The 25,888-nt window shown below is 46.1% G+C and overlaps 1 long non-coding RNA gene across 1 annotated transcript; it reads right to left on the bottom strand.

The window, feature by feature from the left end:
- Positions 1–21,013: 21,013 nt before the first annotated feature.
- LOC142601243 (uncharacterized) lies at positions 21,014–25,077 on the bottom strand. Its single transcript, XR_012834844.1, has 3 exons — positions 24,851–25,077; positions 21,405–21,670; positions 21,014–21,250 (listed from the first exon to the last, which is right to left on the bottom strand). It is a non-coding gene; the product is annotated as an uncharacterized LOC142601243 (long non-coding RNA).
- Between the last annotated feature and the right edge of the window lie 811 nt (positions 25,078–25,888).

The raw sequence follows: 25,888 nt of genomic DNA, 5'->3' as shown, positions 1-25,888 counted from the left end.
TGTAACGAACTTCTAGAATTTCTAGCAAAATTGTTGCTTTGATTGGCTTTTACCTACTGCTGCGTGCAAGAGCGACAGAGCATTACTGATGAGGTTTAGGTGGCTTTCAAGGGAATTTAACTTGGATATTGCTTGTCTCACTGACTCCGCAGGGAGCCGTGGGCTGGCAGTCCTGGGCAGCAGATGGTCTTAATTCTCTTGAATTTACTGCTTGATGCCTCTGGCTCCCTCCTGCAATAGTAGCAGCGACAACACAAGTGTTGGGTTTAGGGTTTGGCACAAAACCTGAGCAAAACCTTTGGATTCCCTAAATCAGAACAAACTAACCCCCGGCTCTGCACTGCCGCTGGTGGAAGAAGTGTTTTGCACCTTTGTCTGGCACACGCCTCCCCACATGCTGAGTGAGAGCAGCTGAGCTGTGCTGGAGGCCCTACCATCTCCTGTCCCAGAGGGTAGCAGTGGCCATCCTTTGCCCATCCTCACTGTATCTTACACTACCGGTAGGCCAGGCAGGAATATGGCAGAGGTATGAAGCTCGAACGGGAGGGTGTGATTCACATTATGAACTTGCGAAGGGGAAACTGCTGTCTGACTTGTGTGCTAGCTCTTGTCTTCTCATAAAACCATCTTCAAAACCAAAGAGGAGTGGAAATGTACTTCTGAACTTCATAAAAAAAGAAAAAGGAACTATTATTTGAATTTATCCTCCAGAGTTGTCTTTTCAGTGACAAATCATGATCGGTTAAGTTACAGAAAGCAGCATTTTCATGGTGCCATGCCCATGGCCACTCAGAGGAGAGAGGAGTTTGCAGCTGAATGCAACAAGGACTCAGTGAGACTTGGGGCTTCTTGTGCTGGGTGCTGTACCGACACAGAGCAAAACCAGGGCTCTGCTCTAGAGACAGGCAAACAGGAGAAGGAACAAAGGATTACTCTCATCCTTGAACATGTGGGCACCGAAAGCACAGCACAGGGATTACTGGTTAAACAATTTACCCAGCACCTGGTTTAGCTCCTGCCAAAGAAAGGATGCTGTGTTAATGGGACATTTAGTCTAACTGCTCTGATATTTGGGGTTTATTTTCAGCATCACCCAGAAAGTCTGAGGCAGTGCCAGCAACTGAACTGAGATATTTTCAGTCTCAGCACAGGGCACTCACCAGAAGACACGGTAAGCGTGTATTATGACGATGGTGTGTTTCTTATCCCACCAGTTTCTCAAGAAACTTTAGAAAGTTTTAGGAAGTTTTTCAGCACATTTAGAACATGTTCATGGACTCAGGGGATAATTCAGACTGGAAGGGACCTCTGGAGAGCCTGTGGTCCAGCCTTCCACTTCCCTGAAAGCCTTAAGCATCAGGGTCTAAGCCTGAAGAGTTCCCTCAAACCCTGCTGTTGCAGGGCCCTCCCTTGCACCTATTCAAATCTTTTCCCAGTGGCTTTGAATCTACCAGGATCTGGCCTTTTATTAGCACCGCTTCTGTCTAATCTGATCACACAGCATGTAAAAAGGCTTAACCCACCCTCCCCAAACCCATACATCTTTTGGGACTTGCTATCGTCCCCACGCTGGGTCAGGGAGCCTGACGTGGCACAGCACGATAGTCCAGGCTCAGGTTTGAGCCTCGGGATGTGCAAAGTCATGTCGCCAGAGGAAAGGGTGCTCAGAAACCTTGGCAGGCGCTGTGGTGGCTGAGCAAGCAAAGCATCCCCCCCCTCCCGGCACCGTGCAGGAATGCCCTCTGTTTTGGGGGATTTACACAAGGATAATCCGAGCTGACAAGTTGAGATCCCAACCTCGGGGGCGTTTCTGCCATCTCTTTGGGCTCAAGAAACAGCTAGCTCTGTTCGGATAAAGCCAGAATGAGCTTTCTTCCTCACTGCTTTGCTGTTTTGTGCCTGTGTTTGTGGGTTTCCCTTTTAGGATTTCTGAATAGCAGTGAGCTGACAGGCCCTCTTTTTATCTCAGAAACTAGTTTGATGCAGACAGCACCCTGGCAAGTCCCTGCATGCCCCTTGCCCCTTCCCCAGCACCCTCAGCCCCAACCGGGGGTTGTCACCAGGAGCATAAACTCAGCTCTCTGCATTTTTGTGCTTTTCCTGCTGTGTCTGCTTGAGACATGCCAGCTATGGTAGTTATTTTATTGTTGTGGTTACCTGGAGAAGGGCTATTTTAACACATAACTGCTCATGCTTTACTTATTTGGAATGCTTTCTGCAAGTGCCTCATACTGGGCTTGACTTTGAAGTAATTTTTATTTGAGAAACTTTGCATTCTTCCAAGCTTTCACTCTTTGTTATGCCTCATACCCCAAATTACAGACCAAAAAGAGCAAAGAGGAGACTCTGTGGCAGTCCTTACCATTTGGGCTGGGATCCAAGAAGGCCAATTGCCCCTTCCCAGCCCTGGGAGAACCCATGGTGGGACATTAAGGTCCTTCCAAAGGAGCCCACAGCACTACCAGCTCCCAGACATCCCAGAGGGTAAGCCACAGCATGACAGCAGTATAAATCTGGCATAATTCAAAGTGCTTTGATACCCTTTCCCATTGTGTACACAACCACCATGTTCAAGTGAATCAGTGAAATCAAAGCAGCACGACGAGAGAGGTCAATTCAGGATTCATTCACGTGTCACTGGCAGCAGAATCTGCCTACTGAATGCTAAAAACTAAAACAAAAAGGAATTTACAATTTTTTTCTGAAATATTTAAGCCTTGGATGAATAGCTGTCTCAAGATCGTTCAATGTGCTCTTGCTACAGCACCATATGCATTTAAAAAATCAGATTATCTCTGTATGTTAGCGTTTGTATTGAGTGAAGGATGGACATAACTGCACGTTGGGGCAAGTACACAGAAGAAGTCTGGTGGAAATCCTGTACAGGAAGTGTTCAGCAGTTAAAAATGTGACTGGAAAATAATAGTAACATTAAGCAAAAGCAAATTTATACTCACCATTGGTGTTCAGGGACTTCATTTTTTTTAACTTCCTCCTGCTGAGAAACAAATATCAAACCAAACACTATAATTAAGGAAACCTTATTTTCTTGGATGCTCAGTGAAAAAGAGGAAACTCGGTTCATTTTGTCATACTTTGCAATGTGCAGTAAAACACACTGGCCTGCACATTCCCCTGATTTTTGCACAGTTGATGTAAAAGACATTTATCACTTAAGAAGGACATGATAATATTGGTGTCATTAAACACTTTTCCTACTAGGGTAAGGTAAGAAGGATAGGTGTAAAAGAAGTGAAAATTCATACATGCATTTACTAGTGAAGACACTGACCTGCAGAGTCATATTCAAATAATAAACGTGAAGGATTTAACCTAGCCTTTGCAAGCTAACATAGCGCTTTAGAGCAAGAGAGCAGAGACACACTGAGATGAGGAGCAGGCAGAAGTTGTTTCTGGCTTCCCATGCAGCCATCGCAGGCAGACTACCTAGCCCAACAGTACATCTGCTTAACACACCACGGACTGTGCAGGACTGGGTCAGGCAGGAGAGAGCGGACTTTCAAATTTACACCACAGCAATCATGATGGCAAAGGCCACAGCATCTTAAATCTCTCTGAATCAGGGCTGCCTGTGCTGACCTTGGTGCTCCTGCAGGGAGCCGGGTCAGGGAGCTGAGCAGCCTAAAATTAATCACCTTTTGGCCTGGCTGCGTTTGCAGCCATAGCTGTTGGCTGAGCCACCACTCTGCAGTCACAGGAGAGCCGTTACCAGCTCCAAGATGCCATTGGGGTGTGGGAAGGACTGGTCCCACTGTGTTGCTTCCCAAGTCAGCAGCTGATCCTACCACTGTGTACAGCTTTAGCCCCAGGGACATCCTTCCTCTGCAGTCCAGGACTGGGCATGGAGCCACACTTTGGTAGCTCATGTGGCACAGGGGCAGCAGCTCCTGGCTAGGGCTGACACAAACTGCTGGCCACCACTCTCAGCATCCCCATTCCCATCACACCTGTGAGACACAAGATGCTCACATGGGGTTTCAGCTATTGGATGGAAGAGCTGGTTTAGCTGACCACATCTTCACTGGAGTTCAAGCTCCATTTTGGTGGTAACAACCAAAATGTGCAGTGCCAGGGGTTTCTCATGCACTATGTTACTGAAGTGACTTGCTAGAGAGTTGGTTAGGGGATTTGAATGGGCCAACTAAAATAGTCTATCCAACTCATAGGCCTAGATGCTGAGGGGGCACAGGGATGCAGGGCTAAGCAGCAAAAATTTAATTTGAGCCATTCATAGCCTTGTCTTATTTTCCCTTTGACTTTGTGGCTGTTGTTGCAGTCACACTTTGTGTTCCAGACTTGCTGAAGCAGAAGGCATGGCAGGGTCAGCACAGAAACACAGCACTTCCTCCAGAAGGTTTTGTTTAGAGAGGTGCTAACAATAAATAAGGAGGTTTCTTGGTCATGAACATGTTTTCAAAGGTGTGGCCTGGATAACCTGAAAATCTTTTGTGTCTTGTAAAAGTCAGATTTGTGTTGCTGCAGGAATGGAAATGGAGTTCAAAGTGTGAGGTCCTATTTGAGTTTCAGGGTTTATTCTTATCTCTGCACTGGACAAATCACAGCAGTAAACCCTCCAGATCCGGGGGCAGGAGGGGGCGAGGGATGGAGACTGGTGTCAGGCACGACAGCAAGATGGGGCAGCCCTAGGGCTCAGCCTTTCCCCGGAGCAGGTCTGCAATGGTGGTGATGCCCAGGGAGGGCGAGGAGGGAAGGCAGGTGCTTGGGTGGGGGACACCCCGGGTCCCCGCTCATCTCCAGCTACTGAACTTCCCCTGATCCACAATGCCTCTTTAACAGCACGGCAAGCCTGGCCCCGAAAACTCCTGCAGCCCATCGCAGTGAGGCGTTGAAACATCAATAGAAATCTGTGTGCAGCAATGCTGTGTGTGGTATGAAACCTGCTGCAGGGGAGGCGTGTGGAGAGAGAGGGAGGGAGAGGAATGCTTAGGATTATTTCTGTTTTGTACCCAAGGGTGCCATTTGTTCATATAAGTATCCTTAGCAGAATAAAATACTTTTTATTGAAACATTTTTTTTGCTTGCTGGCAGCCACTCCGCTCCAATTATCTCTTCCATCGTATCCCTTGAAGCCAGGCTCCAAGGTAAACAAGTAAAAACCTGACAGCTGGAATGCAAAGCCTCAGCTGAGATTGAAAGCTTTTACGAGATCACATTCTGCACATTTATATTGTCTGGGGTATCAGCAATGAAAAGGAAAAAAGATTTTCTAATCTCACCAGACAACACCTTGCTGCCCCACCTTTGAGAAATCTCCAGTCCACAGCAAAGGCTTCATTCGTCTCAATTAGCAGAGAGACGGAGTAGGCACATTCACAGCTTGTTCCTGATCTGGATTCCCCACATTCCCTAGTTTTGGGGTGTAACTCACTGAGAAATTAATTTGTTTTAGAAAAATAGTCCCATGCAATGAAAATGCTTTGCAAAGCTGTGTTGATTTAGTCTGAAATTTTACTTCAAAAGAGAAAGTACCCATCATGTAGATGTGTCTGGTTTCTGCATAATTTCAGAATAAAACATCTTTTTAATTATTATTTTGAAGTGGGATTTTTGATTTGTTTTTCACAGCACTTTTCAATACAACAGTTTAAAATTAAAAAAATTAAATCTGAGCAAAACAATAGTTTTGAGAGAATATTACTTTGGTGAAGAGACATAAAATTTCAGGATGATCTGTAACTGGTGAGAAAACAAATGCAAATCACCATGCCCCTTGGCAACACAAAATTTTGATCCTGGGTGTGTGTCTCCTTGAAGACCTGTTGGGCAGGTGGGAGCGGAAAACCATGGTTGATTTTTTCCATGACAAGAACAGCATCTAAACAACAGCTCACTCCACAGATGTGTTAGTGCAGCCTTCTGCTTAAAACCACAGAGAGGTTTTTCAATTTCTTCTACTGGTTTTTGGGCAGGGAGAAAAAAATCTTGGTGTGTCTGGTAGCATTTTTTACAAGAAATCTAGTTTGTTTCCTCATCCCCTTCAGAGCAATTCATATTTTACATTTTTCCAGAGAGAGAAACCAACTCCAGGCTAAGGCTTGCCTGGAGGGAAAGTCTTCTCCTGCCTGATCATGAACCTCTACTGCAGCAACACCGTCAGCATACTGACACACAGTGCAAGGCACTGCATGGACAATGTAACTGTGCCAGGCTGTAGTGTCCATATCAATGAGATCTTGTCTGCTCCTTGGCCTGGTTTGTGCAGACAGGCAGTTCTCTTTTCACGTGTTTTAAACTCCGTTCCTTGGGTCAGCTCAGTATGTTGGATCAGGTCAGTGATCAGGCTTGAAAATCATCCCATCAAAAAAGCCTAAACCCTGAACTAAACCTAATTTCCAGACAGATCAGCAAACCCATTCCACAAAACTTCCAGTGTCACTCAGCAAAAATGGTGAGGAGGGAGGAGACTGCAGGGATGGGGTGGTGAAAGAGCAGGACTGCTCCTTCTATTGGCAGCTCAACCACTGGGGTTAAGCTAGTCATAACCTGCATCCTTGGAAGGGCACAGTTTGTATTTACAAAGTCTTCTGGGACCCTCCAGTTTCAAGGGTGCCACCATCTGTGCTCAATGCACATCTATAAATGTCCATGAACATATCTCGGAATTATAAGCACATCCCAGCGATGCTCCCCTGGGCCTGACATACATAGAAGATGTGTAGCCTGGGTGTGTAAAAATCCTTCCCATGCAGTAAGCCATTCCTCAGCCAGGGTCATCTTCCATTTGTGTTATAAAAATCCCCAATTTTTCATCGATGACTTTCAGTGAGCTCCACATTCGTCCTGTGTAATTCATCAGCCGGTTCTCTGCCGACCTTGCCGCGCCTGGCCAGGGCTTTGCCTGGCTCCCGTTGCTGTTCGATGACACCAGGAGGATCGCTGCTATTTCATTCCTCCCAGCCGTGCTTCCCACCAGAGGCAGAGCACAGCACTTCTGTGAGCTGGGCTGGGTGCAACCGCAAGCAGCTGTTCAAAGTCTGTGCAGAGACAAAAATCCCCAGCTGTAGCTGTCTGTTCAAATAAATGTTTAGAGGCCAAGGCAATGCAATATGAGAAACACATTCTTAGAGGGCATGGATTCAAAGGGGGTGGCATGTAAAGGGATTAGGAGAGACCAGCCCATGGCTGTTGACATGGTACCACGCAGCAATCGAAGTGCTGAGCTATGCCCGTACAGCAGGATGCAGCAGATGACCTGAACTTGATTTTACAAGTGAAATGTTAAACAAGTTGCATGTAAAATGCTTGTATTAAAAATATGCTAATCTTCCTGGGTGAAAATCTGAGGCTTAGCATTCAACTGGGTCTCATGAACAACTTGGGCAGCTGGGAAATGTGAATAGAGTGGCTCAAAGCTATTTTCCTCATCTCCTTCCCCAATCCTAAGGTTATGGAGTGCTAAAAAAGCCCTTGGCATAATTTAGAAGGCCTTTTGACTTCTCTAAACTGGGCACTGACTCCACCTCTGAAGGCTGCCTCCCAGTCAGGAAGGAACCAGGGCACCGTGATCTCTGCTTGTCCCACCATGGTGCAGGAGGCAGAAGAGATAAGGGGAAAGCGGCTGTGGAGGACTTAGCACAGAGCTGGAGCCCAGTCCTGGATGCCTCCTTTCTGGTGAAAAGCTTCAGTGGTCTCCTTCAGGCAGCTCTAGGCATGCTGGAGGGGTGGGAAGGGACAGGGCTTTATTTCTCACCGGCAGCAGGCCCAGAGCAGGGGATATGAATGTCTGAGTGTGGACATCTGTAGAGTTGATGCCTGCATCTGAGCCAGCTGTCTGGGGCTCCCAGTAAAGTCAACAGAGAGAAACAGACTGTTTGAGGATGTGATTCATCCGTCATGCTGTGGGAGTTTGAGTCAGGGCAGAGGAGCTGCTTCTGTTGCAGTCTAGAGGAATGACTCCTACACTGGGGGGCTCAGAGAGAATTCACAGACTTAACAGGGTTTGGGTTTCTTGTTCATTTTCTGCTACAGGGTCAGTACACTGGGCTCATGACGAGCTGGGGTGCCTTCCGTAAGGTCATTCTTAACAAGTCTTGAGAGTGTTGAGCGAAGTATCTGGGCAAAGGCAGCGGCAAGAGGCATTCTGCAGTGCTGCAGCTTCTGGGGGCCAGCAGGTCTGGGACTGCAGAGAATTGGCTAAGCTGGGGCATGGGAGGGTGAGGCAGTAGGTGTTGCAGTTCTCCAGGTCTTGAATCTACTGCAGAAAATTTGAGGGAGCTGGGGATGTAGGTGTGGCATAGCTGGGCTCTGAGATGGAGCAGCATGCAGACTGCGGCTGTGGGAGCCAGGCAAGCTGGGATGTGACAAGGGGGGGCTGGGGAGGCAGGAATTACATGGGACTGTGGTGTCAGCTGTGCTAGAGGCATGATGGGGATTCTCAGAAAATGAAAAATTTCTGCACATGACTTCTGATGGCAGAAATTTTGGTCATACCCCAAAGAATGATGATTAAAAACAGATGTAAGACCAAGATTCTGCTCTGAGGGTCATCAGCTCAGTTTGGGCACCCATACCTCTTAGAGTAAGAGCTACATGGTCTGTTGTACCTATGAGCATGATATGTAGTTGTCCAGACTCAAAAATAAAAACAGATGGGGTGGTAAAAGGTTTGGAAGCTGGATTTGGAGGGGGAGATGGGAATTAATTCTCCCTTGCTCCTAAGGGAGCATGCCACTGCAAGGGCTCTGGCCAGGCTGTTCTCCCATTCAAAAGTGGAAAGAAAGTACTGATACTCATGCAAATCTATACAAGGTTAAGATCTTGGTCTTGCCTTCTTGGATGAGGTTGAGTAATGCCAGTTGCTCTGACAACCTCTGCACCTTCTTCCTGGGGACCTCACCCAAAGAAGGACTTTTGGCACAGTGCACAAATGGGCGCTTCGTGCAGCTTGCTGTTCCATTTGTCACAATTTCTGGCCAGTGCAACCTCAGTGGAACTTCTCACCCTGCTCCAGAGGAAGCTGAGCCGAAAGGCAATACTCAGAAGCAGGCAGGGATGATGCCAGGCACCCAGGCTGTGAGACCCTCTTGAGAAAAGCTGCTATGCACAAATAAAGTAGGCAAGAGAAAGTATAAGGGGATAAGGCAGGTGTGTGTAGGCTGAAATGCAAAGCCAGGGGCTGGTGCGACTGATTTATGACAAGACCTGAGGAGAGGCTGAGGAGATCTATCTATTATAGTTTAAAAAATGGTCCCATCAGAAGACTGTCATGAGTGCTCTACTGTGCAAATTTATGATACACAGTGGGAGTGTTCATGTCTTCTATATGAGCTGGTTAGAAAAAACCTCATTTTTTCCATGAATAATATTCACAAAAGTGCAATAGGAGGTTTTTTCCCGCAAGAAAGTTGGGTGCCCATTGGGGAGGAAGAAGCTCCTGCATTAAGGATAACTGAAAATTGATCCTTTTTTTTTTGGTTGAAAATTGGAATTCCAATGGATTTTTTTTTTTTTCACTTCCAGATTTTAATTTTAGAGCAAGCAGATTTTTTTTTAAATACATTTAAGCCCTTGAAAACCTATTTTTTCTGCTTGAAAATATTTTGCAGTGAGATATGTCAACTTCTCTTCTTAACCATTATTGCCACCTACCCACAAAAGTAGCTCTCATATGCTGCCAGGTAATATCAATAGTATGTGATTTAGTCATAAGAAATAAATATTTCAAGGTGCTGCATGTAAGCAATTCTTCATTTTAGGCATACTGTGGATTTGAAGCTTTCTGGCAGATACTTTAAGAGTATGGCCATAGAGTATTCTGCAGGTAAGGGTCCTCGGTGCCATTAGCAGGGGACCATTGCCAGAGCACTTGCCCAGTGAGGAGAAACTAAGGGATGTGGGGTTTTTTAGTCTGGAAAAGAGATGCTTTGGGGGAACCCAATGGCAACCTGCCAGCATCTGCCAGAGAAGACAGAGGTAGGCTCTTTTTGGAGGTGCGTGGCAGCAAGAAGAGAGACAGTGGTCATAAAATGTGCCTGGGAGGTTCAAACACGATGTGGAGAAAAGGACAGTCAAGCACCCGAGCAGGTTGCCCAGAGAAGTTGTGCAGTCTGCTGGGCTGGCCTGCATACAAGTGAGAGACAGTCATTTCCAACTAAAGGGTTATTTACTGAGAAGCTGAGTTGCATGTTCTGCATTAATGAGTTCTTAGGACAGAAGCATCAAAAAGCAGTGGTAAGAGTCCCCCACAAATGCCAGTAGTTTTGCAGTTGGGCATTTCCCTGTAACGTTATGTCCCACCAGGTAGAAAAAAGAGTTGTACATTGGCCAGCAAGATAAATATCTCTAGAACTGAAAAAAATGGATAAAATTCAAGCAGGTCACCATTATCTCATGTATATTAGGATGAATGCACTGAAATGACTTAAACTTCACTTTGGGGGACAAATCTACTGTTTCCCAAAATGCCTCATATCTCTGTCTTCCCCTTTCATCAGATGGTGACTTTTTCTTACTTCGATTAAAAATAACCATTCTTCTCATAAGAGGTAGTAGGTAAATTCTAAATCTGTAGGCAGAGAGTGATACAATATTAAGTTAGGGAAGAGTATATCGCTAAGGAGCTCTACTGATGGTGGGGGTTCACAAATCAGAAGCTAGCTTTTAGCTTCTGAGTGGGGTTGCTCCTCTAAACGTAGCGCATTTTTTTGGTAAGCCAAAGCAGTGCGTTATATAGAGAATAATTGTATCATATTATCTGTTGCACAATGGCCCTTCTAAAACTAGTGGCAATTATAGGCTTTTTCAAGCTTGGATTTCATATACAAGAGGCACACGTATCAATAGCATTTTATGAAAGCTGTCCTCCCTTGTCCAACCAGGGAAGTATGTTTTTCTTAGTGTGCCTTTGATTATCATTTTGTGAGTGTCCATTCAGCTTAGATGTTTCTTGAAATCCCCAAGCACAAAACTGGGAAACAATGACCAGATCTTTGCAGAAAACAGGTATTTTGACATCCATTTATTGTCTGCTGTAAGGAATAACTTCCCCTACACTTTGAGATACAGAATTGAAAAACTCTACAAGATTTCAAAGGATCTCCTGATACCAAGAAATGGGCAGTAATAAATTGTCTTGCTTTGCTTCTACAGCCCATGAGGACAGAAGAGGTTCAAGGACTGCTTTGTGTAACTTTCTTTGAGATGAGAAGTATTCCTTCACTTTAGAGGTACATGGCATTTAAGGCTGATGGCGGGTAACAGGGTCAAGTAGTGAATGGTATAATATTACACTCACTGAAATATATAAATCTGCAGGTTAGACTATGAAGAATTGGCTCTCATGCTTCAGAGCATCTGCTGGTTCTCAGGAGGGGCAGGCAAGAATTTGTCCCTTCTCCCTTCTTTTTATTACAATTACAGGGACTAAGTTAGGACTTAAAGAAGCTGCACTTTTTCTTGGTGTCTGTTTTAGATTTAATTGACTAATGACCAGACTGGACATACTGAGTCTTCTGATACTCATTATCTAATGTTGGCCATGCTGTGGTTGTGAGAGAGAACTGGCCTCAGCTTGCATGACTGTAAGTGGATTCAAGTTAAGCTGCATGAAGAATAAACAGAAGTATATAATTTGCCAGGATTGTCAGTATTCAAAAGGATGAATTTTGATAAATTAAGGAAACTAACAAAGTCATCTGGACTGAGGAGCTCAGAGCCTAGAGAGTGGAAAAGATGGATTTCTTTATGGCACAGCTACTAAAACTGTCCAGACATGGTATTCCAAAGAAGAAAATGTGCAGGGAACGGCAATGCTAGAGTAAGTAGACAATTAATGGTGTTTAGTGGGAAGAAAAAAAAAAAAAGACAGCTGACAGCTGTGTCAGAGCTAGGGAAAGGGAAATGTAAAATGGGAACTGCTGAGTGGGGAGATAAGTTAGACCTGACAGATATGAAGTAGCAAAATGTTCTTTGCCCCTATGAACAAGAAGAATGAAAGAAGTGAGGACCAAGTACAGACCGAGGATACTCTAAATATTGTTCCCAGACTAAAAACCCTCACTCAAGCACCTTATGCAGGACATAAGCAGAATTTAAACCCCCAAATCAGCTGCCTTCTTTTCTGTAATGACCTGGTTAGAGTTTCGGAGTGCTCTTTTGTTTGCATGCTCCCATATTACCTTCATTGCCTGCTCTCACTTGCAAGCAGCTGTGCAAATCACCATGTAGGAAGGATTGCTGAGGTACAGATTATATGTGGTAGGCAGGTTTGCTCACGATGACACTTGTCAGTATAACAACAAAAAGTAATGTACCTCTATCCCTACAGTGGAAATAACAGGGGGTGAGTGAGCAGGAGAGGCAATGAAAGTACAGAGGAGTTGCTTCAGATAATACCAGTGTAACCACACAGACTGCACATGAGGTCAAGACCACAGAAATGAGAGTGGGGAGAGGAGAGCTGCTATGTAGACTAAAAGGAGCTGAGTTTTTAGCAAATAAAGTACAGTCAGGACTTGAGGTCTTCTCAAAGGTTGAGCTAGGAAAACCTCATAACTGTGGTTGGCTAAATCTGCCTGAATCACTCATTTCCAGATGTTACAGTATAAACCTCACTCTGTTATCATTTTTAGGAGTTTTACTAAATAGCTTTTCTGTTGTGATGTGTAGACAAAATGTCCTACTTCCATTGCCCTCATCAGTTCTATCCCCTTTTATTCTGGCAGTCAATGGTCTGGAGATGAATGAGTGTTTGGGAAGATCCAATTCCTAGTGTTTAACTTCATAACAAGATAGGTACAGTCAAGTAAATTGAGCCAGAGACACTGGTACTGACACCACGCCTGTTCTGTTGGTTCTAAGGGCTTGGATGTAAGTAGAGCTCATGCTCTCATTGGGGTAGATGTGTTGGAGGAAAGAGTGGTTATACAAGACTGAATTTGGATTGAGATGATCTGAAATCAGTTCTCAAGTCAACTGAGATTTTACTTGTCCCTGTCTACATGAAAAAACCCAAAAATAAACCAAACCCCAGGCCATTAATTTGTTACTTACTGCAAAGCATCCGGAGAGAGGAAATGTATAAAATGTCTTGTGAACTAGCAAGACCTGCTAGGAAACTATATTATGTTCCTTTCTGTTCAACAGGCTGGAAAGTCTTAATGTTTCCTGTCATGTTAAACTTCCTCTATGCTTTATAAATAATTTCTGGATGCAAAACATTTTCTAGTGCCTTGGCTCTGTTCTCAGGAATGCAGGCTGAGGCGAGCTTCCCCATACATAAAACACTCAAATGGATGTCCTTTTGGGCTATTGCCAAGTGCTGTAGATTTTCAAAGCTTCCAAAGCAGGCCCTGCATATTGAAATGCAGCTATGCAGATTATCATCACCTGGAAAAAGTGAAAATTGCTTTACTGGAGGGAGGGATTGCAAAAGTGTGAAAATAATTTTCTATGTTTCATGCTGATTTGAACTGAGAAACTGACCTAAATTGCCATTTGTCTCTGTTTAGGGCAGGAAATCTGGAAAAGCAAGGAATAGCGCACAATATCTTCTCTCAATACTCACCACTGGATCTCCCAGAGAGCATCGAGGACCCAATGCCAGGGACAAGAAAGAAAAAAGGGCTCAGTTCCTTCCTCCTTCCACTCTGCTCCTTGAGCAAACCCAACCAAGAGGTGGGTGAAGCTGCCAACACCTGATGTAACCTGCCCAGATCAGCAGGACTGCCAGGAGCTTTGCTTTCTCCTGGCATTCACTCGAGGGCATTGCACCTCTACTCATTAACTGTGGGCAGGGCTGGGACACTGCAGCCTGTGCCCAGGAGAACGCGCTGAATCCATCACAAACCAAGCCAAACATGCTCGCTGCACAGTCCTGATTCTATTTTGTCAGGTCAATGTGTAATTGTTTCTGTTGCTGGAGGGCTCCATCACCCCCTTCATTAAAATGCAAATTTTACATTAATTAAAAATGCTGGGAGCATTTGCACAATTTATGACCAAATTTTAGAGTCCAGCAACCCCCACGCTGGGGAGGGGCAGCAAGAGAGCTTTAAATTGCTGAAATAAATCCTTATCTCAAAACACTGGGGATGTTTTAGCTGATAAAGGAGGTTCTTCTCGGACTTTTAAAATTAATTTGTTCTCCCTAGATTGGAAAACAGACAAAGCAGAAGGGACACGAGCAGAATTTTATTCTTACAGATAAACATATCATCTAAAACTATTCACACGCAAGAGAAAGGAAGAAAAAAATATCTCAGCTTATGCTCTAATACAGCAATAAGCCAGTGATCTAATTTCTGCTCAACCCTCCTTTCCCGACCAGAAATTTTGCATATTTCCCCGTATAGCCGATCTACTCTTACAGCACTAGGAACCTGGCTGCTAGGATCCCTCAGTTTCGATTGGAGCGAACCCCATCACCCAGTCAGTAACAGCAAAATTTCTCTTGTGATGTATTGGGATGAATGGGGAGCTGCTCCTTGGTGGCACATACCAGGCCAGCGAGATGAGACCCTCTCAGGGGGCTGTGAATTCCACGCACTCAGCTGGGGCCTTTCTACCTGATCTCTCCTCTGAGGTGAGGATCTGGAGTGGTGCCGGGAGAGCCTGGGCTCACTGGTGCTCTGCACCTTGTGCTCTTACCAAGACAGCTGCAGTGGGGTCCATGCCTGGCAGCTGGGAAGATGGGATCAGTCGGGGGGTGAAACCCTCCGTGTGACCTGGTGACATATTCATGGCACGTGAAGCCACCCTTTGCATCTCGGTAGTGCATCCTTGGGTGACTGGAGCCTGTTCACTCTGTTGAGGGCAGGAAGGTGTGTAATCTCCCTGGTGGGAAGTGCCTGGGGTAAAGGATTGGGCTGTAGGAAGTCTGTCGTTATGGCCAGAGGGTCTACCTCCTACCTGGATTCAGCTATTCCACTTTGAATCTCTAGTGCCTTCACCTTACCAAGATGTAGTCTTTCCCCTTATTTCCCTCAAGCCATTAGCAATTCCCAGCTGGTTTGCATCCCTCCACCTCTGGGAAAGCCTGTGGCAAACCTGGTCCTTACCTCTTCTGGGCAGAGGCAAATCATGGTGTGTCACTGGGGAAAATAAAACATCCCCACAGCTGCAACAATAAACCTGATGTGAAGATACCTTCCCCCTTGGTTGTGAAATAAATGGCAGTTGAGGGTGGCAGCTCTTTGCACTCCCTGGCCTCCTTGCAGGTGCAGGAGAAGGAGCAGTGTGACCAATGTGCATCACCTGTGCATGCCCAACTGTGCCCAGGCTGTGCAGGGAGAGGTCGGGCTGGCGCAGGGTTCACTCCAAATCTGCTTTTGTAAATGCCTGCCTTTGCTGCCTCTCATGCCTGTGTTTGAGTTTTCTGTTTCTGTTCTTCATCTCTGGGAAATCACATACACCCAGTTCCAGCAATATCCATCCAGCACCTATTTCTGGTACATGTATAAATCACCAGCAATTTCTACCAAGGTAAATTTTGTTACTCATTATAAAATTAGTATAAGTTAGGTCAGAATTAGGCCTCCTGAGGGGTTGTTCTTGGGCCCTGGAGAGCCTATGTATACGTGTGTATGTGCATGCATACATGAGCAAGATGAAGGGAGGCAAGAACTCAAAATAGCTATTATTCACATCGCAATGCTACCGTAACAAGCCCTGCCTGGGATGAGAGGGGCTCCTGCAGTGCCAAGTGCTGTACAAGCCAGGAATAAAGCAAAGGTTCCTTCTGCAAAGAGCTCGCTCTCTTGTTTAGTGACAGATGTAACAGGTGAATGAAATGAAAATGCGGGAGTGTGGAAGGACGGGATAATTACAGACGCTTGCCTTTGCCCAGCTTCACTGTGGGCACAGTGATACTGCTGGGGCCCAGATCATGCCTGACTTTCTGCGGTGTTCAGGGCATTGCCAGGTCTGGTCTGTTATTTACACAGATCGACTGAATGCAAGCATTAATTTCTGCAAGGCAAGGTTCTTTATGGCTCCTTGTAGACCGTACAGTGGCTACTGAATCACTGTCCTTCTGGCTGCAGATAAATTGTCTGCAGGAATTCAGTATCATTTGAGATGACATTATTGGGATTGTTTCCACATTCTCAGCCCCAGTAGTTAAACACATTAAATAAAAGAAATGAAAGATTATTTGTTTTTAATTCTGTTGAACTATTCCAAGATTTTAGGGGGGGGGGGAATATCATCCTAATAGGTCCAGCGTTATAAATAGCAGTGCTGCATGTACTCCGGTAAACTCTGCATTCCTCCGGGTGCTTGTAAGAAAAAGGATGAAGAGAATGTGAAACTCGTAAAATTTATGGTGGTCCTTGGACGGATGTGATGTGTGAGTAGAGGCAAGGCACATACCAAGCGTGAAGTCGACTAGCCACTGAAGATTTATATCTCCCAGCATCTCTGTCCCGATGGCACCATATGTTTATATGGACTGTAGGTTTATTATTGGAAATTGAAGGTCTGCCGCATCACTTCTTACTGGAATCTCATAGATTTTTTTTCTGAAGGATACTGGGAGTAATCCACACTCCCACTTAGATCCTGGGTCTATTTTGGTTTAAAATAAAATCTAAAATATGCATTCATTTTTCTTAGCAAGGAACTGGATTCCTGAAACTAGAGAAGGGGAGCAGGCAGCATCTGGCTACCTCATTTCCATATCTGTTGTTGTAAAACCTTGTCTTCGTAAGTAAGGCTTTTTATAAAAATTTACATTTCCTGGTACTCTACACACATCCCATCATTCGAGCCGGGTGTAAAACAACTCCCCCGCCTGAAAAACTGCCAAAAATTGAGGAGCATCCCTGGTCTGCAGTAGGAATAGCCCTGAAAATCTGTCAAAACAGAGGAAGAGAGGGAGGGGGGCTGGGGCGGACGCATTTCCCAAGCAGCTTGGGAGCCCAGGGCAGGCTGCAGCGCAGCACCCCAGTGCCCTTGGCTTGCCCCATCGGATGCAGGGATGTGGGGCAGAGCTGTCACCTGGCATGACTGCACCGGGCTGGTGAGAAGGATGCACATGGGAAATGCAATGGGCAAGAAAAGGTCCAAATGTGCCGTGGGACCTGACGAGCAGCGGTGACTCGGTGAGAGCCGGCCGGGACGGAGGCACTGCCCAGCTCAACGCCCTACTCTGAGCACGCAGGCAGCCGAAAGCATGCGCTGCGGTTTTGGCTACCTGTCCTTTGCAGCTGGGAGGATGCAAGCCATAATTTGCTAGAGGAAAATGAGCTGACTATTTTCCCAGGCACTCGTTCCCAGGAGCTGGTGGCAGGTGGGGATGCCCCTGGGATGGCGGCCCCCGCAGCCAGGGAAGGGAGGGTCCCTCGCACCCTCTGCTGAGACTTCAGACCAGCCGGTAGCAGGAAATGATATCTTATACGAGCACACCCTTGGGTCGTTGTGGTAACTAAAATAATATTACATACTCCATGGAGATGGGATTGTTGTGGTTAACCGATGTGTAACCCACGCCATTAAGCAGTTCCTGCTCACAGTGAAGGATACGTTGTATTTTTTATGCCATTTTAGTTACCTATGGTCTAAGGTGATGCTTTCTTCTAGTATAACCCAGGACTAGGTGAGCTTGTCACTTCTGCCCCGCAGGGATGCTCTCAGGTCTCAGTTATCCCACGGAGAGAAATACAAACTTTTTAGGGTATATCCTCAGTAGTGCATTTAAACATAGCCAGGACCAGTTCCCAGGCCTCAGGCAGGTGGTCTGCCCATTAGTGTCATCTCCACATCTCTATCCAGGCTGGCCACATCCAAACAGCCAGCTGGGAATAGCCTCTGGCCCCTGTTAAATCCTAAACTGTCCCCAAGGACTGCAAGGGCAGTGCTGGTGGCCCAGACCTAAACCGTGCTATGGCTGCACTGCCAATTTAACAGCACATGTGATCAAGTTTCAGGGCCTAAACCTGCAAACCTGGACCTTCAGGATGAGTTAATTAGCATGGATGTAACTTCTGTCTTCTTCATGGGGAAGGGGAGGAAACAGGAAAAACTTCTCACTTATTTACATAAACTGCTCCGCTGCTTACCCAAAATGCTGCCTACTAATACATTAACTTGGCTGGAATCTGTTTAGGTTTTGATTTCACAAGTGATAAGAGACTCTCTACATCACCACTGCAGCCAAAGGATGTGCAAAAGGCAGCAGAAGGCCATGGGCATCACCTCGGTGGTCCAGATCTATGCGGGCTGTAGGTGCAGACCCTGCGCTTTCGAGGAGGGCAGCACTGCCTGCTGTTTGGTCTGGGCCAAAACAATGTCCCACCAGCTTAATGGCGTGCATTGCTTCGCTGTTTTGCTGAGACAGAGCCAGTAATATCCAATTTTGAACTTACCGGTGTAACTAAAAGAGTCACACTTGATTAAAAGCTACCTGTTTGATTCCAGGTACAGCAGTATCAGTAGGGCTGATGGGGTCTGGCCTGTTGGTGGATTCACCTTCAGAAATACATCCATGATCACATATGAAATGTTTGCAAGAAGCAGGGGTCAAAGCAGGGCCCATCTCAACCTTATGCAAATAAATCCAATCTCTCTCTCAACTTCCTAATTTTGTTTTTGTGCTGCAAAGACCCAAAATGGCTTCCTTGTGCAAAATGAAAATACACAGAGAGTAGCTCTTTGAAGTGATGTTTATTCTCCAGGCAGGCAGCATTTCACCCCTTGGACCAATCTTCTAAAACAAAATTTGCCCAACTAGCTGAAGACCTCCTTCTGTTTCTGGATTAATGTGTTTGGCTCCTGTTGATTTATGGGAGCTGTGACTTAATGACCTCAACATGTGCTCTGAAGAAAGCAAGTTTGGGCCAGAAACCAGGAGTTACCCACTGAAAAACAAAGCAAAGGGAAATGGATTAAGCCTGTTTCTGTGCACCGTGCCTGGGGCTCAGGTGCCCCGTGCTGTCATGATTGCAGGGTGCACAGGAGGTGCTGCTCCTTCCAGAGCATCCCTGTGCTGCTCAGCTGGGAGGAGGGAGGAGGGGAGAGACGACATCTGCCATTCCCTTTCTGAAGTGCTCAGTGCTTTCAACCCTGGAGCCCCCCATAACCCCTATAACCCGCACTAGCTGCATGTCCTCAGCTGTCCCCAGCAGCCCCAGGGGGTTCCTGCGCTGGCTGATTGCCTCCGAGCACCGGCTCACCGGCCAGCCCAGCCTGAAGGATGCTGCGCCTCCAAGTTCAGCCCACACAAGATAAGGGGCTGTGAGAATACAGCTTGGTTAGAGTCACAGCATGGTCCGATCACGGACACCCTGTTTGATGTATTTTCCTTATCTGAGCAGAAAAAGCATCGCCTGCACTCTGCCCCAGCGTAAAGGTAACCTAATTGATCCTGTGTGTCTGCAATTAGCAAGTCCTCGCAGACTTTCAACAAAGCCAGAAAGAAGACAGACAGAACAGCGATAACGGAGGGACAGCTTTCTGCGCACACTGAGCTGGCAAGGACACAAAGGACACACACAGAGGATTCAAAAAATTTTTTTTTTCTAATTTCATCTGACATTTAGTAATTGTAACTTTTCATTTGAGTAATAAATGGGTTTGTCCTTTTCAGCAAAACTGCTGTGGACATATTATTCCCTTTATGGTGTGTTTTGCTGAATTCCAGATGTTGCTGTTTATTCAAGACAAAGTTCATCCAAAGAAGGGTCAAGGAAAAAAAAAAAAAGTTTTGCTGAAAGAAAAAAAAAAAAGGTTTTGAGAACAGAGAACAGTTAGTGTAGGTATTACTGTGTTATGGAGCTTTACACCAAGCTGAATTATGGCAATGCAGTGAATCATTCTGGGGGAGTGAAAATGTCTGTCAGTGCTTGCTTCCCCCATTAACCTTTTTTTAATGTGAACTTGTAAAATAATATGCGGTCTGGGAGATGAGGAACAAGTGACTACTCACTGAGATAGCCTCCATAGGAGAAATTCGCATCTTTCTTGATGCAATGGTGAAAAAAATAACCCTTTGCTTATCCAGTCTATTCCTAGGTAAAGTGCCATGCTATACAGGCAGAGATGGAGCAACCAGGGGAAATACATGATTAAAGATGTTGCTTATTTGGGTTATGCCCTAATATTTTCTGTCTTGGATGAGATCCCTAGTGTGCTAGGTGCTGTACAAAGCAAAACTCAATCCACACTGGAGCATTTATAGGCTAAAACAAGAAACCACAGGCCTTGCTTGGAGACAAGAAGATGAAACATTCTTCAATTTCTTTCCTTGAGAATTACAAAAGCATTTATTGCATTTTAACTATCTTTTACTCTTGGGAACAGAGGCAGAAGCGAGTCAGACTGTTGGTGCTGTGCAGCCTTCCCCCAGGAGGTGCAAGAGCAGGGATGGGAGCAGAGGGAGTCAACGTGGTCATGCTGCCCAGTAAATGGGATATCGTTGCTCTGGTATTTGCCATGCACATGGTTGAAATGTCCAAGCGCTGAGTAACTCAGTTACCACCAGCAATGCAAACAAGATGCACCAGAAAGAGCAACTTCCAGATGGGGTGAGTGTTCAGCATTCACAATTTGGGCTACCCCGTTCTGCGAGTTCCCCTGCCCTTTGGGACAGACATGTCCATCCCCTCTCCCAACAGGGAACTAGTCCCTCTGGAACCAGCCCAGGTGGCTGTAGAGGAGCCTTGGGGTGGCTTTGAATAGCAAACCTCTGGCTATACTCCTGTCGTGGTTTCTTGAGTGAGAAGATGACTTAAAGCTGAATTTAGTCCCTTGGCATAACTAAACCGAGCCTGTGAATTTGCCTCCAATTTTGGTAGATTTCCTCCATATTGGAAATGAAAATAAGCAGAATAAAAGCAAGAGGATTGTTTTATTTTCAGGGAAGATGTGCACAAGAGTGGCTTGCTACCTGCTGTTGCTAGCTGAAGGCTGCTGAGATATTTAGCAGCCTATTTCAACTAATTGCACTCCCTGGAACTGCATGTTCAGATCCTAATCCAGCCCTTCATCCCTGTCAAGTGGGATGGAACCACCCCTGATGGGTAACCAACCCCTGCATGAAGGAGGTTTTGAAGTGTAGGTACGTCCTGCCTGCCCATCCACAACTGGGCTGCCACGACGACGGACAGAGGTGAAGAGTCTTCTCTGTGACCAAGGAGCACGATGGTTGGTTTCCTCCAGCCATTGGGAACTGAGAACTGCCTCCTCGGGAAGCCAGGAGGCTGATATGTCCCCAGTCCTATGGAGGTGGAAACAGAGGTGCGTGGCATCATGCCTGAAGACACCTTACGCTGGGCTGGAAATGAATAGCAAAGCAAAATCAGCACAAAATACAAAAAGTCAGTAGCTATCCCCTGGCCAGATTTAATGTTTGGCAAATTCCTGAGCAACCTTTCCCTTCAGTAACCCTTGGAGCACTGCAACAGCTTGTAAAGTGGGCTGGCTCTTACCAAGTCGAGCTTGCCCTGTGCAGACACGAGGAATTAATCAGAGCCACGTGCAGTCTGGAGGGCCTGCCTGTGCCATCAGCCCACAGCTCTCCCACCACCCTGCAGCAATCCCAGCAACCCAACTTGTGACAGCTTCGGGGTGGCCTCGGCGTGGGCTTCTGGGTGCTGGCAGGAGACAGCCACACAGCAAGAAATGCTGGCGGTGCCGAGTGAAGGACTCCTTCCAGGCCGAATATGGCCTTGTGCCTATCTCCATGAGAGATGTCCTGGGAGAAAGGGGAGAGGACGTGTCAGTGCTGGGAGCGATCGCCTTGAAGCAGCAGAGCTGAGGGGCAAACTGAAGGCTAAAATGTGAAGTGCTTGTGCTCAGACAGATATTTTTAAGTGCCTTTGGCCCTGCTCATGAAGAGGTTTGATTTTGTTTCCTGCCCAGAAGGAGCGGACGTGCTAATGGGTCGTTGTCCTTATGAGCTGTGATTTCTGCCACAAAACTGCCAAAACAGTGACTTGACAGCTCCCTAGGGCTTCTGTTTCCCTCAGGTTTGGTACCTCCTTAATTAAAAACTCACCAGGTATCAAATAGACTTTTTTTTTTTTATTTGGTTTGGCTGCCTTGGGGAAGGGGGAAGGGCAAACAACCTCTCCTCTACTTGCTAGCAAGAATATTTACCTATGGACACAGCCTATTCTGACTTTTAAGCAAACAGATCAATAATTGCTTTTCACCACACTGAAACTTGCTGTTAGCATTCCTGGTACAGAAATTAATAAATATTGATGTTAGGGGCCAGTGATTAGGCTGGTATATGTAGGTATATTCTGCTTCAATTGAGACGAGTCAGTTTATTCCAGCAGAGAAGTTGTCCTTGTATTTTTCATTGTTGTACCAAATTTTGTTTCTAAAATGAAGTTACAATCAAGATAGAAAAGAAATGATTAATGGAAAATTAACTGCATGAGATCAAACAGGAATCAGCATCAGGGTGGAGGCTAGATTCATTGTGGGGAGGGGAGTGCTGGTGCAGGTTGGGTTACTGCTCTCCCCTTGCCTTACTGCCTGAACCTACATTTCTCAGGTGTCTTAAGTCATAAGATTATTCACATTTGCTTACATTATAGTCTCTGCTAGGAGCACTAATGCATCACTCCTTTTGTGTTTGCCATGAGGAAATACATAGAATTAGACAGCCTACAATCTCCACAGACAAGGTAAGTAGAAAGTAGGAGATAACAGTATTGTTAGACCTATTTATGGGCTGGGAAGATTAAGGGAAGGAGATTAAGGCACATGCTTGTGGCAGTCTGTGGCAGACAGAGCAGTTGTTAAAGACTGATGTCCTAAGACCCCCGTTAGCGTCCTCCTTGTATGACCACGTCTCCTCTGAGAACAACCTTATCTCATTGGGAAAAATGAAATTTGAGGTATGTTAATTCGCCCTGTAATGGGTCCTTTCCAAAACAGGGACATATTTTGCAAATAGATATATTTTTTCTTTGAAAATTAGTAAAAGGGACCCAATAGATCTACCACAGGTATCAGTGTTGCCTTTGGTTTGCTGGGCATGCAGGAGCTAGCAGAGCTGGACCAAGCTCCATCCCCAGTGATGCCTGAGGAGGTAAAAGAGGGTGAAATGCCCTTCCTGCACCACCAAGCCAGGAGGGTGAACACAAACCATCTCCACAGCTCTGGTTAGTGTTCTCCCTCCTGAACAGAAACCATCGCCCCAGCTGGGACCTGCCCTGCTTCCACAATAGAGTGGTGAAAGGGGGATAAACTTCCTTCCACAGATGTACCATCTAAGAGCATGCATTTAGTTATTTGTGATGAGGCAGAGCTGCTGGGCAGCTCTTAGCACTGCCACAACCTGCCCCTGTCCCAGAGCCATGTTTGCTGTGTGCACGGCAGCCTGCAATGGAAGAAGAGCAGAGTCTGCTGACATGTTCCATGCATGATGTTAGCAGGTCGATCTCGACATCAGTTCATGGACGCATATATTCTGATGACTTCCCCCTATTTTGTACAGTCCTGAACTCTAGTAATAACTACTAAAGTCTACCTCTAGTAATATTAAGTAGCAGTATCGCTGATAATGCTCTGAAGGCAGCTGCTGGTGAGTATTGCCATGGCCAAGACTAAGTGCTGGACTATCACCCCTGGACCTGCAAACACCTCGTTGTGCAATGCGATGACCAAGTTGGTGTCCTTGCATCATCAGACATTATCTATAACATGCAAACAGCATGTTGTCCTCGGCCTTCTTGCTTCCCTGACGGATCCCATTAACGTCACCTTGTGTTATGCTGCTGTACCGGCTGGTGTCAATGGCTGTGTGGTAACATGACTTGGACAGGTAAGGGTTGGCGATAGGTGCTCCTAGAAATAGGAGTGTAGTGTTATGTACATGTCTGGTGCCAGCCAGGAGGTCAGGGTTCCTACAGCAGCTCGCCTTTGAAATTCATCTTGCTGCTGTCCCCGAATGACTATTGCGCACCATGGCTTTTGGTTTAGCACATCATTAGGCATTTTAATACCATGATGTCATCAGCTTAACTAGTCAGAGAGGGGCTTCCTTCCCCTTGCTCCCAAAATTGCACTTGGGTTCCCAAATTTATCCCACCACGCCAGTGAAAGACAGAAACTCTTAGCTGTACACTTCCCCTGGCTGAAGCGGAGGGGGAAGCAGAGGGGTTCTGCTCCACAGCCTGCCTGGGCTCACAGAGCTGGCTATGAGTGGTGGCATGGAGGGACATGGGTTTAATCACCAAAGAGTGCTCAGGAACTGGAACACGTCCACTGCACAGTGGCACAATCTGAGAAGCCATTTAAGGTCTCAGCTGGAAAACAAACATAGAAAAGATAACCACGGATTACGAGGCTGTTTGAGATCTGCGTACGTATACTGTTTTGACAGCAGAAATTATAAACAGATCATTTTTTGTTGACCTGTGCCCCACAATCTGTTTGAAAGCAATTCCTGCCTTTTATCTGAGAAACCGATGGTGGAAAACATTGCTTGCCTGGAAAATATTGTCTCGTTCATGTTGTCTCTTGCCCAATGGTTTATTTCCTAATTCTGATTAACCAAGCTAATACTCATACTTCCTTGGCACTACCTGAGTGTGAGTCCCCATGGTGTTGTTGCTGAGTGTTTAGATGGGTCTGTGCTGATGAGTCACAGCCGAAATGTTTGTGATGGATTGATAAAAGGAGGATGACACTTCAGGCAGCAGAAACTATGAGAGACCCACACGTATCAGCCTATTCCACAATACTTTCACCAGAGGTGGAGGAGGAAAGTGGAAAAGGGAGATACAGGAAGGAAGGAGGCAATAGGAGGCAAAGCAGGGCATGGATCAGAGTAAACAGCCAGGACACAGAAAAAAAATTTCCAAAGCAGAGAAAAGTGGCTCCCATTCAGAAATATGTTCTGCTTTGTCCTGCTTACTTAACAGAAGTGCTGCAGGCTTCCCACACTTCTCCTTTAGTTACTGATGACGGCACAAGGCTGTTGTTCCTCCTCAATATTGGGCTCGACCTGCTGCTTGCTATTCCCTTCTTGGGAGAGCGACAAGGTGGAGGCAGGGGACCTGGGCTCCAGAGCATCCTTCCTGGGAGGTGAGGTAAGGCCAGCAAGACAGTCAGCACCTAGGAGGTGGCAGATTTGACCGAACAGCCAAACTGTATGCCTGCCAGGGTCTGATGCTACAAGCAAGGCAGGAACTGTAAGGAAAGGAAGAAAAGTCACTCAGACTGCTAGAAGCCAATCCTGCTGTTTAGGCTGTTTTCACTGTCCTCTGAGAAATGTAGGCAGTGGTTAATGGCGCCTGTGTGGTAGCAACAGCATTCCTGGACCTGTGATGGGCTGAGGATTTTGCTCAATCAATCATAGAGATTAGACCTCTCTTTACAAACCTAGCTGGAAAAGGAGAATCACAGTCATCCCTTAAACAGCTCTTTTTACACACTATCATCTTGAAGTGTGGTTCTCTGGGTCTGAGGTCCAGCAGGCTCCAAGAAACCCCTGCCAGGGACAGAGCATTTGCTAGACCTACGTCTGTCTGTCCCCCAGCCATCACTCTGTCCAGTTAGCTCTGAAAAACCTCCTTATGGAATTATTATTATAGACCACTTACTGGTCTGGATCAGTGCCTGCTTCTTGAAGATGTACTTGTCCTTTGGTCTCCTCCCAGCACTTTCCCAGAACCATAAAACTGGGCTTTCATTGTTACAGTTATAAAACTGATTAAAGCTGCTGAGAACATAGTTAGACCCAGGCCGGGCTGTTTCCCCCACCTTTGTCCTGAGATTGGTTTTCATCTGCTTGCTAGTGTGTTAGAAATCTCCATTCATGGAAGATATTCTTAATACAAGAGCAATTGAGACCTCTTGTCTGGCTGTGTCCTGCCCACCCACCGCTGGCCAGACATACTGCTCCCAGGACACGGTGGCCAAATGGGTGGCAATTTGAATCCGCTTCTCTCAT

Source organism: Balearica regulorum, chromosome 3 (assembly GCF_011004875.1).
Source record: "Balearica regulorum gibbericeps isolate bBalReg1 chromosome 3, bBalReg1.pri, whole genome shotgun sequence".
Taxonomy (NCBI): domain Eukaryota; kingdom Metazoa; phylum Chordata; class Aves; order Gruiformes; family Gruidae; genus Balearica; species Balearica regulorum.
Note: the sequence above shows the minus strand (reverse complement) of the source record. Positions and strands in the feature narration are given on the sequence as shown.